The sequence below is a fragment of the Cupressus sempervirens genome, chromosome 6 (assembly GCF_028749045.1).
Source record: "Cupressus sempervirens isolate cs-2001-9-10 chromosome 6, ASM2874904v1, whole genome shotgun sequence".
NCBI lineage: Eukaryota > Viridiplantae > Streptophyta > Pinopsida > Cupressales > Cupressaceae > Cupressus > Cupressus sempervirens.
Genome location: NC_143123.1, coordinates 686565013 through 686570992, shown reverse-complemented (window position 1 = coordinate 686570992; position 5980 = coordinate 686565013). Strand labels below are relative to the sequence as shown.

General features: G+C 33.5%; 1 pseudogene; it reads right to left on the bottom strand.

Annotated features, from left to right (window-relative positions):
- Window positions 1–3543: 3543 nt before the first annotated feature.
- Window positions 3544–5230, bottom strand: LOC149554063 (pyruvate decarboxylase 2-like; annotated as a pseudogene).
- Window positions 5231–5980: the final 750 nt, after the last annotated feature.

Below are 5980 nucleotides of genomic sequence, written 5' to 3'. Positions count from 1 at the left end.
TCAAAGTTCTTTGAATGGAAAATGGAAGCATGTATGTGAACAAAAGACTTATGGAATTTTGCAGACTCAAGGGCATTGATCTTTAGACTCCACCAATATTTAGTCCACATAAGATAGATGCTACAGCATTGAGAATCGAAAATCTTAAGCCTATGACAAGTTGCATGATACAAACCAAGTCTCTAGATCCATCATTAGAAGTCAAAGAAATCTCTAGTATCACTCACATTCTTAATCGTTCCTCTCATCCAACCTTAGATGGCAAGACTCATTTTGAGGCATGGTGCAGTAGAAAACCAATTGTGACACACTTCAAAGTCTTTGGTTGTCCTACATGGGCAAACAAATCTTCTAAGGGATGCAAGGCACAATCATCTCAGCCTTGTTCTTTCATTGGTTATGAGGATGGTTTGAAGGCATATATAATCATGGATCCTAAGACACATTAGATTTTTGTGGAGAAAGATATATACTTCGAGGAAAGTTCACCAAGATTGTCCTCTACTCCTCTCCACACATCATATAGTGTGGAAACTGATAGTGACACCAGCGATAGTGCTTCAACAGATTCAAACACATGGGGTTCTATTGACAGTTGTAATGAGAGGTCACTACATCATTTCAATCCACATGCATATATCACCATATTGATAGGTCTAGAACATCAAGGTACATTTAGTCTTCCAAGTACAAGTTCAGTGATAGATTTGGGGGACAGTATTGATGATCTACCTCTTCTTCTTGATGCAAAAGTACCTTCTTCAATTATCACAAGGGTTCCATCTAATTCTCTTGTTAATTCTCTACATGATCAATCATTACAATTTGAAGTGATTATGGATTCTTATGATCAGGAGTTGTAGAAGGGTTCTTCATCAGTTGAGAAGACAAATAGTTCTTCAAGACAGGTTTCTTTAGCTAGTTGAGTAGGTATCAAAGACATCACTTATCCATGGGATTCTTTCTACACATAGCAGAAGCATCTCATTTGTACCTCTGGCATTGTTTCTTCCTAGGGGGAGGAACATGATTCTTTAATCTTGGATCAGCTTCTTCATCAGAGTAGTCACTGGAAGGTATTCTTCTTTGGAGGGGGAGCCTATCTTGTCTCTCTTCCTCTTCTCATCATTCTCTTATGTATGTACTGGATTTATGTGGTAATGGGGAGGTCTTGATTACTCCATCCATCCATGCATCCCTATTCATCTCTCTTTTTGGGGGAGGCTTTTTCCCATGAGGTATTCCCTCTTTCCCCACTCACTAGTAAATTTAGGCTTAAATTTTGATGCAAAAAGGTTAAAATTTTGACAAGAGTAGATCGATAAGGTGACCAAGCTTGTCATCAAACTTTTTTGGTCATTTTTTGCCACATACATTCCACGTCAAAATTTTTCCTACATAGAGGTCAACTTACCAACACGATTTTTGTCACTTTCCCTGGTCCAAGCTTAAGTGATATTACCTCATTTTCTAGTGGTGCTCGTCAAAATTTTGACGTAAACCTTCATAATAGTGCATTGAAATTGTGACGAATCCAATTTACATTTCTCCTCTGGTGGCATACATGTGACGCAAAAGTGGACCAGTTTTGCATCTAAATTTTGACCAAAATATTGCATTTTTGTCAAAATTGCGACAAAAGTGCTTTACATTTTTCTGCTAGTGCCATACTCACAACGCCAAAGCTAACCAATTTTACGTTGAAATTTTGACCAAAATATTGCATTTATGTCGAAATTGAGATGAAGATATGTGGAAATTTCAATGAGCTATCCCATTTATTGTAAAAGCTTTGCTCTCATAGCAGCCTTTTAAATTGCACAAAACTTGATTCTAAAGCATAATTGCTCAGTGCATGAGAGTCAGGGTATCCTGCACATTTCTACCTCCACACCATTTTTTCATTTTTCACATGATTTATTTTATACAAAACAATGGGAAGGAGGAAGAAATGTGCATGATATCCTGAGTCTCTACCGAGAAATTATGCTTTACAACTCAAATTTTGTGTAGTTTAAAAGGCTCCTATGAGAGCAAAGCCTTTGCAATAATTGGCACAACACATCTAAATTTTGGTTCCTATAGGAAAGAATAAAATTAGGAAAGAATTATTTATTAGGAATGAAAGCCAATAATTTCATCTATTTTTCAAACACATAAACATGACAAAAAAAACTTACAATCCCAATCACATCATCATAAGAGTGCATATATAACTATAACTATGTCTAAAACCAACATAATTTACAAATATCCACAATTCAAATATTATCCTTTGATGTTTTCTTTAATGCAAAGTTTTAAGTCAACTATGTTATTGCCTTGGATGTAATACCAAACTGTCATTAGGCTAACGACTACAGCAAGATTTACGATTTACAAATGCAACGAGAACTACCCAACCAAAGTAGAAAATGATATGAAAATTTAACAATCTATCAATTAACAATCTAGATGAAATATTTCTAGCAATTGAACTGTACATTATAGAAACAAAAAATTGCCTTAAAATTGACACCTCACCAGTTGTTCATTTGCATCCGTAATGGCTTCACAAAAGTTGAAAGCTTATGATTTTTCAAGAACACAAAAGGCACTCGTAGTTTAGTTGTATCAATAAAACTAAATTAATTCAATTGCACGATGAGGGCAAGAGACTGTCAATATCGATTGTGGAGTTGTAGATAGGTAACCGATAAACATAAAAAGGTAGTACAAGATTTTAATAGAAATTGTGTTTATTTTATTGTTTTACTGGATGTAAAATTTAGTGCTAATGAGTGTCATTTTTCTTGTTAAGTGTGTTGATATTTGATTCAGTTTAGTTCGAAACACTTTTCAGTTCATTATTCTTACATATAGTTATTGCATTTTTTGCAAATAGAAAAAAAGATTTAGTAAACTAACCGAACCTTTCATAAAATGATGAATTACATGGATCCTTTAGAAACTCAATAATTGCAATTAAATAGTTGAAACTTGGACATCATGCATCATTCAGGGATTGCAAATGGATTTAGAAATTATTCTAAAATATTGTGTTTGTAGAAAAACACAAGAAAAGATGTGTAGTCAATAGACACTTAATAAAACTGATTTAAATGCAAGTACTATGCAACCATTGAGAAATCCAAGTATGCTTAAGGGTTGAGGCTAGTAGCCTAAGGAATTATGTACGTAGTTAATAGTAGTGCAACATAGACTAGTTATGAGGGGCACTATGTTATAAAAAGTTCTACGTTACGGGCACTTTTTGGAATAAGAAATGACAAAGAATTAGGGCATCATTTAAGTATTCTAGGTGGTACTGCAAAATTGCTAAAAAAATTATCACATGGTCTGGAGAGAGAAATAAATTCCACATCCTTCAATCTAACCTTAGTTCTCTTTTGAAATTCTGAGTAGATTTTTGTGTTAAAGCTTTGCTAGTATTGATTGTAATAGCAAGAATGGATACTCAAAGACTATTGCAATGAAGGAAGTATGCTAGTAGAGATATAAATGGTTTTGGGGAATATCAATGAAGATGGAATACAAGCCTTATTATCCTCTCAAGGTGAAGGGATTGGGCCTTAAACTCATCTTGTACAATGCTTGAGCATATCCCAGTGTAGCTCCAACAGACCAACCAATTGATCCATACTGCATCTGAAACTCATACCTACAAAATCAACATTAGAATGAATCATTCAACATTGACACAAGCCTTAAGAAAAATGATATCAAAAATTACTAATTCTTCAAACCAAGGGCTCACATTTCATAGTATATATTATAGTTGGTTATTGAACAAGATCTCCTTTCTAAGGAAACAATGTCACAATATCATTATAATAGAATATTGACTTTCACAACAACCCCTAGTGATATAAAGTGTTTTGTAATATGGACCATGGTGCATTGATTGAAGCATAACAAGATTATTGGGAATGTAAGGAAATTTTATTCTACACAAGACCTTAATTAAATTTTAGATTCTTAGTCTTCACATTAAACAATTATTCTATTTATTCTTTAAACTAAACTTGATAACCAATTCCAAATAGGGGCATAAATAAGTGCAATAAATTGTAGGAACTATTTCAGCGCAAATTTGTGACTTGCAAGTAACAAGCTAGTCAGTCAGACAAATCATGTATTATAATTTTATGAACTTTGTTGTTCAAAATTTTGTTGTTCAATAGTTTCTTGGTTAGATCAACATTTTAAATCATACACTATGATCCATCATCAAAATAAATGAGTCAAAAATTTAATTATATAAACTTTTGCAAGAGATTTTGCATTACTTGCATTTCTCTGGGAGTTTAAGCTTCTGGAAGTTGAACCAAGAGTCACCAATTTCTGTAATGACAACTATCTCATTTGATAGCATGGCCTACAAATAAGAAATGTTTACTCATTAATCTATAGGACCAACAATAGAACCAAGGATTGAAGTACCGACTAAACCATAAATCATTTTATGATATGTAGTGATTCTGAATAATTTTACCTGGATGTGTTTGAATAACAATTTGACTCTAAGAGACTCGTTTGGAGCACCTTTCAAGGGAACACCATGAGGCACAAATATATGCTAATAATTATAGAAGGCCATTGTATTGTGCTTCAACTTCTTTGCGATGGCTTCTAAGAAGTCTTTCATTAATATACACCCAAAAGTAGGTCCATTTGTGATAGTTGCCAGATTAGGCTACACAATTATAGCTTTCTCCTTCTTCAAGAGTAATGAATATCCCATTGAGCTATATTCATTAAAAATGGGTCCTGCAAATAAGTAAGCATCTACAGACTCAACTATTTCAGCACAGAATGCAGTATCGACTACACCCCAGTAAGTTCTTATGAAATGTGGAAGAGTCTCTAAAACTTTACCCTTAGTCGATGGCATTATGGCCACAACATAACCTGAAGCATTTTTCAATTTCATAAATGCATCTTTTGCCTTAACGAGGGTCAACTTTGGACCCCTAACCAACACTTGCTTAACTGTTGCATTTAGGAACTCTATAGCTGTTTCCATAGCTACTTCCAAACTTCTTGGATTGCTTAGTCTATAGTTTATGCTAGCCAAAAAAACTATTTAAAAAACAAGTTACAAGTGGCTCCAAATGCAATGAGCAATGCAAGAGTTTCATGACATACAAACCTTGCTTTAAATTTAATTAATGGATTTTGTGACCCACCAAGACCTTTCAAACATTGGAAAACTATAAGAACATGTCATGGCGAAACAAAACAAAAAGCACACTTCTAAATTCATTTTGCAAAGGGTACACACACATTAAGAAACGATGAAAAGGGAATAAAGTTTACACATCAACCCAATGTCTTGAATGATAATTTAAACCTTACTACTGTCAAACAAAGTATTGGAAATAGTGTGTGTGGTGAACCTTGCATGCTAAAAGATATACACTAGATCAACTAAGGAAGAGTTGAATATAGTATAATGAGAATAATAGTAAGTCAAACCCAAATCTTGGATATGCAAAGGTAAATCTATCGAGGTTTACTACTATAAATTATCTTTGAAGCTAAACATTGAACTCATGGACATCCGTGTCAATTAGCAACTTAGCTTGAGCCCTAAGTGTAACTAGGGAAAAACTAATCTGACAACATTTAAAATAATATGAATGAAAAAACCCTCAAATGTGTTTCATTGATTCTACAAATGAAAATGCTGATCAACCAAACCAAAGTAAACCTATAGACATTAAGATCTTGAAAATACAAAAAAGACAAGAGGCCAAAGACTAAAAAATCTTGATCAGCCCTCAAAAGAAAAATTTCAATCGGAAACAAGAGGCCGAGATCCACAACATGAAGAACTCACACATTTAATACTTAGACATGTAGGACATTGTACAAGTACAAAAATTAAAACTAATTCCAAAATAATCAAATTTCCATAGTCTATTTGAATATTATTTATGGCTTTTCAATTTTGATTCTGTATGTATTTTGTATTTTT